Here is a 12,818-nt window from a genome sequence, read left to right on the forward strand (position 1 = left end):
ATGAAGCCAGTAGAGATCAGATTCTCTCTGAGACCTCTACAGCACAGAGATCAGCCATGGCACCTACAATCACTTCACCAACCATCTCTTCTAAGGAACACCTGACTCTGAACCACAAGGTAAATTGAACACTCAGTGTCATTAAATATCAATAATAATTGGTTGAACTTATTCAAACTTGTCTTGTTCCTCAGAATAAGTTTATTAATGATGCCTTTCTTCTTTCTGCAGCAAAGGAAACCATTGGTGGAGAAGTTACGCAGAGAGCGAATCAACAGCAGCATTGAGCAGCTCAAGTCTCTCCTGGGTCCAGAGATCCTCAAACAACAAGCTGACTCCAAGCTGGAGAAAGCAGACATCCTGGAGATGACAGTTTGCTTCCTGACACGACAGCAGCAGTATCAACCTGTCAACTCAGCACCTGTCAATCAGGGATACTCCAGGTGTGTCCAAGAGGTGGTGCACTTCCTGTCCAAGGATGAGGTGAAGATACAGTCCCAGAGAAGACTGCTGGACCACTTCCAGAACCTGCAGTCATCCTCTGACAAGAACATGAAGGAGACTTGTTTGCCTCAGCTGAGGTCTCCAGTTCAGTCCAGCATCACCAAAGAGAAGAGTCCAGTCAACATCGCCCTCTGGAGGCCCTGGTAGAAACTACAGACTGGAACTCGAATCTGATCAATTGAGTTGACCATATTGGTCCAAGATTTCTGTCAAACAGCTGTATTTTCAATACAGAAAGACTTGGTCTTCAGCATGTAAACTTTGTAAAGAAGGTTTTTTAACTACTTGTAGGGTAATGTTTTATGTTAAAACAACCTTTTCTTTTCATCAGAAAAGTTACATTTTCCTAGACACCGAAGAAACTACACTGCTTTATATTAAGGCAGAGAGCAACTGTTACATCAGCAGTATTATGTTGCATTTTTCTGTCAATGCAGATTTTAAGTTGTGAGGTGGATCTTTTCACTGCCATGACAATGTTTTTACCTGACAGTTAGGGATCAGTTATATTGATCTAAAACCTTTACTGTCCTCAAGTGGACACATACTATTAATCTAAGTGATTAATTAAGCCTGATCTATTGTAAGATCAATATTTTCAATATGCGCTTCTATTAAAATGGCATACTTTATATACTGACATTATTTTCTAATGACACTTGCATTGTTATGACAAGGTGTATTGTGTAGTATTTTCTAGAGCAATATAATATTGAATTTACCTGTCAGCCTAGAAGTTATACAGTGCATATATTCACTGACATGACAATGTATTTGCCTGACAGTTACGGATCAATTATATTGATTGAAACTTGCACTGTACTTAAAGTCTTTGGTTAAATCTATCTTTTTGTTTTAAAAAAGGCATATTAATCTTATCATATGCCACAATTTTCTCTTGACACTAACATTGTTATGACAATGTGCATCTTCTTTCTCTATGAATGTTATTGACTGAATACTCTGGTTATTCAACTTTGTATCATCACTTATGTGATTGGCAAAACCTGGTATATTTTATGATCTTATTTTGATCAATTGCCTGTCTTCCTACAAAATGTAATGTTGTTTTCAACAACCAATTGTGGAATGGAGAGTAATGTTTTCTCGTGTCATACAATGTCCTACGTCTCTCATAGAGACAAGTTCTCATTGTAAATCCTCTACTCTATTTGAGTAAAGTGTTTTGGAGAGGAATTTATACCTGATGTGACTCATTGAGTCTTTTTCAATAAACAAACACAAACTGACATCTTTTTTGCCCATTCATTGATGAAGACATCCAAGTTAAATTCATGTAACAATAGCAAATATCAACATCAGCAGTCTTTTGATATGATTCTCTGACTTTATATGAGTCTCTTAAATGTATTACACCAATGCAGATCTAATGATATGGAAGAGAGTTTGGCAATTAGATCTCTATGAAACGGGAAAATACGCAAATGCAATTGCTTGCCTTGAGGTAACTACACATGAAAACAGCTAACTCATTCATGCAGCACTATTTTACAAAGTCATGGTTTGTCTTACGTAATTTCACTAAATCATTTTATTTTTAATGACTCAATATTCCAGTTGTTTTCTTGAAAACCAACTTGGATCCCAAAGTGTTTCTGCAGCTGTTTCTCTCCTAAACAATGACATCACATTGTGTAACTAATGTGATGTATGAATAAGACACACTCCTATTGTCTTTCCATTGAAATCAGTCAATAGACAGAGTGTGGGAAACCAGAGAAACCTCACTCACAGAGCCCCTATGGAACAATAGATCCAGACCTCTACCCTGGGGGAGTCAGAGGTTGATGGGGGTCTCTATGGACAACTATTGATCCATCCTGAACTAGCCCCCTATCATTTATAGTATCTATATTTTAAGAAAATATAATCTATAATGAACCAACACACTATAATATTTCCATGAACCCAGAATCAATTTGATGATTATTTGTCATTATTATTATTGTATCCATTACTGACAAATCCTAGCTTGATGGTAAATCTTTTAAGTTTGTCTTCATGGTGTGGTTATGCCATCAATATTTTTTTGATTGTTCTTAAACAACTGGAAATGTATATTTTTGGAGGTGGTTCATTGGGAACTGCTGGTGTTGGGATATATTAACATTTAACTAGGCACATGTCTATTGTTCAGTGAGAGCTCTGTCAATGAACAGAGTGTGGGAAAGCTCTGGAGGGCAGTCCCAGTTCAATGTCTTTAGCATCCTCAACCCCACCAGCACCTGACTATTCTCAGAGGGGAATTGGGGAATTGGCACACTTCACAAGAAGGAGCCGTCTCAAACACCAAGCTACATGTTTAATATTGAAACATTTATCAAGGAATTCAAGGGGGGTGGATTTTTCGTGCACAACACAATTGTAATATTACTCTATATAGATATTACACAAACTATTTGTTAATTTGTGACTTTGTCCATGTTTCTTGAAATCCTCAAAATGACCCAATGAGGTCCTTTCCCTCCAGATGGTTTGTGACGTCAGCTCCTGTCTCAACAAAACAGAGCTAAACAGCCATCAGCCACTAAGGTCCATTCAAAGTCATTTTATAGTGTATTGACCACAGCACACAAGACTCAGTGTGGGAAACTCTGACCAACTCTCTACTCACATGACTTCCAGCCAACAGGCAGGAGAAACATCTGCTTCCTCTGAACACCATAATTTATGTCATTATCGGTTTTGAATTTCACAGCAACAATCTGCCAGTTTTGAAGTTACTTTTGTGCACATTAAATTAACTAAAACATACCAAAATGAGTAAAAGAATATTGGAATATTGAGATAATTTAATTTAATAAAGCATACATTTGAAAAATGATCATGAAGTTATTTGTTTTTTCATCACTGACATGTATCACATTTAAACAATATATTCAGCAATCATTTTCTATTATTTATATTTCAAATATTTAAATGTGTTTGTATTTTATACAATGAGGGATCCATGTCAGTATCACATGTGTGATGGGATAATTAGTGTGTACCATGTTAATGATACAGTATAGCAACATTGTGAGTCAGATATACAATACAGAATGTGCAGAATACAGTGTTGACTTGCATTGGTTAGTAAATTGTTTAGATTATTCTATGTTGCACAATTAATGACCATTATCGGTTTCCCACGTGTGTGATGTGATGATGAGCGTGTGCTCAGTCAAAGACATTGATCTCAACATCAGGCAGCAGATCTGCTCTCTTTACAGGGTCACCACTTTCCCAGATTCACACAAAGTCTCCCTCCATCACCCCCCAATCCGCCACCTGTTCCCCTGAGATCTAACCATTGTTCCTCAGCAGTAAGAGCATTGCGCTTCTGGCAGCACTACATTCCTTATTGTCCATCCTGGCTCTCTGATTGGCTAAGACTGTGAGAAAGTCCAACCAGACCCAGACCCACACATTCATATGGAGATTGGGGACTATAAATAGGAGGGATGAAGCCAGTAGAGATCAGATTCTCTCTACAGAGACCTCTACAGCACAGGGATCAGACATGGCACCTACAACCAATTCACCATGCACCTCTTCTAAGGAGCACCTAACTTTGAACCACAAGGTAAATTGAAGACTCAACTTCATGGACACTTAAATTACATTCCTAAAATGTTTGTACTTATTCAAGGTTATGTTGTTCTTCAGAATCTGTTTATTAATGATCACCTTCTTCTTTCTGCAGCAAAGAAAACCACTGGTGGAGAAGTTACGCAGAGAGCGAATCAACAGCAGCATTGAGCAGCTCAAGTTTCTCCTGGGTCCAGAGATCCTCAAACAACAAGCTGACTCCAAGCTGGAGAAAGCAGACATCCTGGAGATGACAGTTTGCTTCCTGACACGACAGCAGCAGTATCAACCTGTCAACTCAGCACCTGTCAATCAGGGATACTCCAGGTGTGTCCAAGAGGTGGTGCACTTCCTGTCCAAGGATGAGGTGAAGATACAGTCCCAGAGAAGACTGCTGGACCACATCCAGAACCTGCAGTCATCCTCTGACAAGAACATGAAGGAGACTTGTTTGCCTCAGCTGAGGTCTCCAGTTCACTCCAGCATCACCAAAGAGAAGAGTCCAGTCAGCATCGCCCTCTGGAGGCCCTGGTAGTAAACTACAGACTGGAATTCCAACCTGTTCAACTGAGTTGACCATATTGGTCCAAGATTACAGAACCGAAAAAAACTATTGTTTTTTTTTACTTTTAAAACAAGTTTTATTAACTGCGTTTTTTGTTTTGTATTCAAAATGCTAAATGGAAATATCCAGGAAAATTGTAAACTATTTGCTAATATGTCTTTCATAATATCCCATGACATTATTATGGCACATTGCATAACTCTATTGATACATCAGAGTAATCGGATATTACTTTAACATAGCTTTTATTTTTTTAACTAGCTTTCATATTTGAATTTTTCACTATGATATTTTAGTTTAACCCAATTGTTACAGATCAAATTGATCTAAAAACATGACTCCTTCTCATTGAAAATGTCCCATTGTGGACTAGATATCATGCTTTAATCTAAATGATTAATTAAGAATGATCTGTTTTAAGATCAATATATTTTTAATCTATCCTTAAGGGATACTTATATAAGCACCTACTGTCACTATTTTCCAGTGACGCTAAGGTTTTCATTATTAATCTTTCTCTGGATGTTATTGTTATAAATCAAATTGATCTAAGAACTTTACTGTCCTTCTTATGGACATATTTCCATTGTGGAATAGATATAATAATATAATCTAAGTGATTAAATAACACTGGTCTGTTGTAAGATCAGTCTAAGCTATCCTTTTGTTTTAAAAGGAATAATTAAAATCATGTACTTTTCACCATTTTCTAGTGACACTCATGTTTTCATAATGATGTAAATCTTATGAATGCCATTGACCAAACTGGTTGTTTAATTTTTTGTCATCACTCTGTGATTAGCAAAACCTGATCTATTGTAAGATCTTACTTCTTTCATTTGCCTTTTTTGTTTTTTTACTAAGTGCAAAGTATTATGGTTCTCTGACTCTGAACCAACTACTGTGAAATGGAAAGTAATTATGTTTACCCACAATGCTGTTCATTTAATAGCCTACAATGTATTATGTCTCTTATACACTAATATTTTCATAATGAATCATTCTCTATGGATGTTATTGATCAATAAGATTGTTAATCCTTTTGTCATCACTCTGTGATTAGCCAAACTTGATCTATATTAGATCTTATGTCTTTAATTTGCATATATTACTATAATTGCAAAGTGTTATAGTACTCTGAACAAACTACTGTGGAATGGAGAGAGTAATGTTTACCCAAATTGCTGTTCATTTCATAAAATGTCCTACGTCTCTCATAGAGACTCATTGTAAATCCTCTACTCTATTTGAGTACAGTGTCTTGGAGAATTATCCAAGTTATTGTTGTGATGTGTCATCACTTCTATCTACATTCAGTTTGAGGAATGTATACACCTGATATGACTTGTTGAGTCTTTTTCAATAAACAAATATCAACTACAATCTTTTTGTCCATTATATTTCTTCTCTGGAGAGCAGTTTGTCTTTAGCATCCTCAACCCCACCAGCACCTGACTATTCACAGAGGGGAATTGGCACACTTCGGGAAGGAGCTGTCTCAAACCTACACCCTCATTTTTAACAATGAAACATTTACCAATTAATTCAAGGGGAGTGCAATACTAATATTACCATGTAGATATTATACAAACAATGTAATATTTCTTAATTTATTACTTTTTCCATGTTTCTTGAAATTCTCAGAGCCACCCGTTGAGATCCTTTCCCTCCAGATGGTTTGTGATGTTACTTACTGTCCATTCGATGTCCTTTTGTAGTGCAATGACCACAGCACAGTGTGGGAAACGTTGACCAACTCTCTACTCACATGACTTCAAGCCAACAGACAGGAGAAACATCTGCTTTATCTGAACACCACTTGTGTCATTTACCGTCTTTTTTCATGCATGTGAAAAAGACATCTTTAACATGGCATTCATTTCTTGTATTTCACATCACCTTCCGTAAAATACTTGTCTTTGATGATTCTTAGTTCAGGTTATTATGCGTCAATGGGATATCCTGAAGTCTTAATAGATTTGATATTTTATGGTCATATATATGTTTATCAACAGTAATCTACTGATTGGTCCTAAACCAGGGGTGTCTTAAATAAACTGTATTAACACATAATTTTGGAGACAATTTATTGGGAATTGCTTGGGGATATTAGCATTTAACTAGGCCCACGTTATTGTTCAGTGAGAGTTCTGTCAATTAACAGAATGGGAAAACTCTGGAGAGCAAGTCACAGTTACCTGTCTTTAGCATCCTCAATTCCACCAGCAGCACCTGGCTATTCTCAGAGGGGAATTGACACGCTTTGGGAAAATAATTTCCCTCTGCTCTTAATATTATTCCCAATTTAGTGCCAACTCTCTCAATCTGTCTCTGTCTCTGTGTGTTGCTCTCTCTCTCTCTCTCTCTCTCTCTCTCTCTCTCTCTCTCTCTCTCTCTCTCTCTCTCTCTCTCTCTCTCTCTCTCTCTCTCTCTCTCTCCCTCCCTCTCTCTTTTATCAAATCTCTCTTTACCTGCTGAGGATTGAGTCAGCATTTTGAAAGTATTAGGATCATTTACAACAAGAGTCACATAGGAAACAAGACAGTTTTTTCTGCAAGTAATCTCTCTAGCTTATATCTATCTCTAATTTATATATATTTTTTAAATCTCTTTTTGTGTCATTGAAACATCTTACACTCTTTAGCATCCTCAACCCCACCAGTACCTGGCTATTCTCAGAGGGGAACTGGCACACTTCAGAAAGGAGCCGTCTCAAACCTACAGCCTCATGTAATTTCCTAAATAATAAAACATTTATCAAGGAATTCAAGGGAGTGGATATTTTATATTAAACAATACAATTCATGCAATTTGTTCATCACCTCAAAAAACGAACAAACAAAATATATATAGAATAATTATGTAATCTGTAATATTTAATTAATTACTTCAGACACATTTCTTAATTGTCATTTCGCATCCACTGAGGTCCTTTCCCTCCAGATGGTTTGACGTCATGCTGTATAACACAGAATTGGCAATCATCACTAAAGGTCCATTCAAAGTCCTTCATAGTGCAATGACCACAGCACACAAGACTCAGTGTTGGAAACTCTGACCAACTCTCTGCTCACATGACTTCCAGCCAACAGACATCTGCTTCTGCTTTTGTAATTTAACATACGTTTTGATGTATATGAAAGGCACATTTTATGAATAACATTCCATTTTATTTCACTAAATCGTTCTGGCAATTTCAAAAATAGGCCTCTCCGGCCTTCGTCAGGTATCAGCAAAAAAAATAACTTTACCGGTCAAGATTGTACATCATGGAAAATAAAACAAATTTCATAAATATGTAAAGAAACAAAATGAACCCATTATGTAATCAAGTATACATATCATATGACATTATGTAAGCAGTTTTCAGTCATATTGAGAGATGTATTCCTTAATATTTTCAGTTTATTTCATGCATTTAAATTATTCTGTTGTTTATATACCATGATCAATGTCAGTATCACACATGGGTGAAAATTGGATGATGGTGTGTACTCTGTTTGTATCATTTAATGATACGTATGGTAGAAATGTTCAATAAGTGCCAGATATACAGCATAAAGTAAAAAAAGTAAAAAGGTTTATGTAAGTTGTTACACCATTAGTGATCTTTGTCAAACTCCCACATGTGTGTGATGTAATGATGAGCGTGTGCTCAGTCAAAGTCATTGATCTCAACATGAGGCAGCAGATCTGCTCTCTTTACAGGGTCACCACTTTCCCAGATTCACACAAAGTCTCTCTCCAGTCATCCACCTGTTCCCCTGAGATCTAACCATTGTCCCTCAGCAGTAAGAGCCTTGAGCATGTGGCAGCATGACATTCCTCATTGTCCTTCCTGGTTCTCTGATTTGCCAAGACTGTGAGAAAGTCCAACCAGACCCAGACCCACACATTCATATGGAGATTGGGGACTATAAGTAGGAGGGATGAAGCCAGTAAAGATCAGATTCTCTCTCGTCTACAGAGACCTCTACTACAGCACAGAGATCAGCCATGGCTCCTACAATCACTTCACCAAACACCTCTTCTAAGGAGCTCCTGACTGTGAACCACAAGGTAAATTGAAGACTCAACTTTATGGACACTTAAACTTCATTCCTAAAATGTTTGTACTTATTCAAGGCTATATTGTTTTTCAGAATGTGTTTATTAATGATGCCCTTATTCTTTCTGCAGATAAGAAAACCACTGGTGGAGAAGTTACGCAGAGAGCGAATCAACAGCAGCATTGAGCATTGATACAGTCCCAGAGAAGACTGCTGGACCACATCCAGAACCTGCAGTCATCATCTGACAAGAACATGAAGGAGACTTGTTTGCTTCAGCTGAGGTCTCCAGTTCAGTCCAGCATCACCAAAGAGAAGAGTCCAGTCAACATTGCCCCCTGGAGGCCCTGGTAGTAAACTACTGGAACTCCACCTGATCAATTGAGTTGACCATATTGGTCCAACATTTCTGACAAACAGCTGTATTTTTTTAAACAGAAAGACTTGGTCATCTGCATGTAAAGATTAGTATTTTTTAACTACTAAAGATTGATTTTCAAACGTATTTTTTATTTTCCAAGTATTTGTATTAAGTCAGAGACCTACTGATTCAGCAGTATTGTTGATCTTAAGTTATGAGGTGGATCTTTTCACTGCCATCATGACAAAAATGTTTTTACTTGACATTTAGAGGGTAATATTTGCTCATGTTTGTTCATTTTGAACAATGTCATCTGTCTTTCATAAAGATTCATAAAGTCATTGTAAATTCTCTACTCTATTTGAGTACAGTGTCTTGGAGAAATGAACAGTATAATGTTGCATTTTCATGTCAACTTACTGTAGATCTTAATTGTGGATATTTTCACTGCCATTACAATGTTTTTACCTGTGGATCAGTATATTGATCTAAAACTTTCACTTTCCTTAAGTAAAATTTGTTAGGACTGATCTGTTGTAAGATCAACATGTTTAATCTATCTTTTTTTGTTAAAAAGGCCTATAAATCTCATTAACTGTTATTTTTTCTTAACACTGATATTGTTATGACAATATGCAACTTCTTTCTCTGTGAAAGTTATTGAATTAACTGGGTATTTCACATTTTATCATCACTATGTGATTAGCTAAATCTGTTCTGTTTCATGATCTCATTTTGACCATTTGCTTTTCTTCCTAAAAAATATGATGATATTTTGAACAAAACAATAGAATAGGGAGTTATGTTTTCTCAAAATATTGTTCATTTCAAACAATGTCCTGACCTATAGTCTCTCATAGAGACTTTTACACTGTCTTGGAGAAATATTTAAATTATTGTTGTGATGTGTCATCACTTCTATGTACCTTCAGTTGGGATATATGTATTTATAATTATGTGACTGCTTTTTCAATAAACAAACATCATTATGCAATCATACTTCTCTATTGCCTTCTTCTCCATTCACTGATAAATGCCTCCAATTTGGTTCCATGGTGCAATACCAAAAATCACCATTTATATGACATGGCATGGTTATCTGTTTATATATGTCCTCTTTGTAAATACATTATATTGTCATTAAGGTACCTTACAAATGGCAAAGTCCTTATGCTTAGCTAATTGCTTAGTCATTGCTGGGCTTATTTAAGCCCATTCTGTTACTTTAAATGCAATTAGCATAATTGACTGTACCACAACGTGGTATTTACATGTTTACGATGTAAACGTATTGTGATTTATTTTGTTACAATTGTGCTGTGCCTCAGCAGTTTATCATTATTAAGTGATAGTAAAGCGATTGATCATTTTCCTTGCCTATTTGGTGGACAAATTCTTGTGTCTTACAAATACTGTAGGTTCAAATTAATGTTGCAATGTGTCTGTCATCTGATATGTTAGGTAGAATATGTTAGGTATTTGTATAACCTACCATAAAGCAAACATTTCCCATTTTCAATTCAGTTGCAAAACATTGTCATGGGTGGAAATAAACTATTAATATAGCTAAATGTATAACGCAGTATAATTGATTTTCTCTGTAGGCCAATTTACCATATTGATGTCCCTTTTTTTCATTAATTGTCCTGATACAACATCTGCAATTATAAAAACACATTCTTCTTGCAAAATATGCTACTGCAGCAGTCTCTCTCTCGTTGAAAGAGTCTCGTGGCGCTGTCCATGGTACTTGCATTTTGCTCAGTCACGTAACCACAGGACCTTTTGATAATACAATTATTAAGCCGTGGTGGAAAGTAACTAAGTACATTTACTCAAGTACTGTACTTAAGTACAATTTTGAGGTATTTTATGTTATACTGGAGGGTTTCCAATTTGCAGTACTTTTACTTCTACTCCACTTCATCTCAGAGGCAAATATAATACTTTTACTCCATTACAATTATTTGAAAACTTGATTTACTAGTTACTTTTTGATTAAATAGCCAATCTGCAAGCTCACGATGCCTGGCATCGTGATACTTATTGAAAACTTGTGAAATGGGACATTCTGCATAATGAGTAGGCTATTTTCTACTTTTGGTAGGCCTACTTCAAGTAGCCTACACTTTGATACCAATGCTTCTGTACTTTTACTCAAGTAGGCTACATTTTTAATTCCGGACTTTTACTTGTAACATGATTAACTAAAGTAAAACATTTTAGTACTTTTTCCACCACTGTTATTAAGTGCAATTTGAAAACATGCATAGGCTACAGTGGGACAACATCACGATAAAATAAAAGAAGAAATGCTGAACTTTATTGTTGGGATAAAAAAAGGTATATACAGTAGGCCAACCACAACGCCTTCACAAAAGGCAAAATAACTAACAGGCCTGAAACAACATTTTCTATATTTTGCCGTACATTGTAGACAAGGCGCTTATGTGCAAATGTTGCACAACTGATCCAACCACCAAAAATATGGCATCATAAAGACAACATTTGCGCAGAAATAAACAAACCTTGTCCGAGACATTTCACAGCCTGAATAGCTGCTACACTATGAAACTCGGCCAAAGTAGCCTATAATAATATTATAGTCACTAAATTGTCAATAAATTGTCACTTCACTGTCATCTGGACCCCCCTGGGGGGTCCAGATGACAGTGACAATTTATTTTTTTTAAAGAAAGAAAAGAAAAAAGACCATCAGGCTAACTGCATCACAAGTAATCAACAAACTAGGCTAGCTATAAAAACTGGTCAAACATTGGCCAAATATAGTCAAATAATATAAGAAAGAGGCAAACATTGTGAAAATAGGAGATCTACAAGCCCACCACATTGTGAGCTTGTAGATCTGCTATTTTCACAATATTTATCTGTGGAACCAAGTCAAACTAAGTGTCATGCCTAAACTTACAATTCCAAGTGCTTGTCAGGGTGGGGGGGGTCCCCAATTCAAATATGATTATTTCGGGGGGTCCCCAGTTCAAACATGATTATTTTGGGGGAAATGGTTGAGAACCACTGTGGGCCAGTATATTGTCACCATGGTCTCCACAGCCAGCCTTGGGGGGTCCGCGGCGACGACGATGACCTCGACGTGGTTGACCGCTTGGACGTGCCCGTCCGTCGGCCACCGTGCTGGCCCGACGACAGGCTCCTCTGCAGGGCTCTGGTTCTCTGGTGCACGTAGAAGTGCTTGATCTCCTCCCTCTCCGCGGGCTTCAAGCGGGCGTGGAGTGACAGGTGCCGAAGGCTCTCCTGGAGACACTGGGAGAACCCGTGAGAGTAGCTGATGGGCGCTGCTGACGGGTGCCGATGGGCCCTGGCCATGGCTTTCTGCCGAAGAAAACGCACCACGATCTCCAATACGTCAGCCTTCTCCAGCTTTGAGGGAGAGCTCTGCCCACCGCCTTGATGATCATGATGCTCTCCTGGTGGGTGAAGAAGTGTTCTGAGTTGCTCGATGCTCTGATTGATGCGGTCCCTCCTCACTTTCTCAACCATGACTTTTCGTAACTGGGGGGAAAAAAAGAGGAAAAAAAATGTTTATTTTCGGATCTTAATATATAATATTACATAATAAATACATAAATACACATGTGAAAATTTGTTCATTCAGTCTAGGTTGGTCTATTCTATATTTGCAATAGTTTTTCAATAGTCGCACAATCATAACAATAAGACAATTAATCAAACTGATCATATTACATTCACTTGGTAATCACAGGCTTGT

At 37.1% G+C, this 12,818-nt stretch overlaps 2 pseudogenes across 2 annotated transcripts; both read left to right on the plus strand.

The window, feature by feature from the left end:
* Window positions 1–651, plus strand: LOC308079336 (transcription factor HES-5-like; annotated as a pseudogene). The gene is made up of 2 exons: window positions 1–119; window positions 232–651. The product of its transcript is annotated as a transcription factor HES-5-like (transcript).
* A 3,317-nt stretch (window positions 652–3,968) lies between these two features.
* Window positions 3,969–4,630, plus strand: LOC308079327 (transcription factor HES-5-like; annotated as a pseudogene). Its single transcript has 2 exons — window positions 3,969–4,090; window positions 4,211–4,630. The product of its transcript is annotated as a transcription factor HES-5-like (transcript).
* Window positions 4,631–12,818: the final 8,188 nt, after the last annotated feature.

Source organism: Gymnoscopelus braueri (assembly GCF_963280865.1).
Source record: "Gymnoscopelus braueri genome assembly, chromosome: 3".
Lineage (NCBI taxonomy): Eukaryota > Metazoa > Chordata > Actinopteri > Myctophiformes > Myctophidae > Gymnoscopelus > Gymnoscopelus braueri.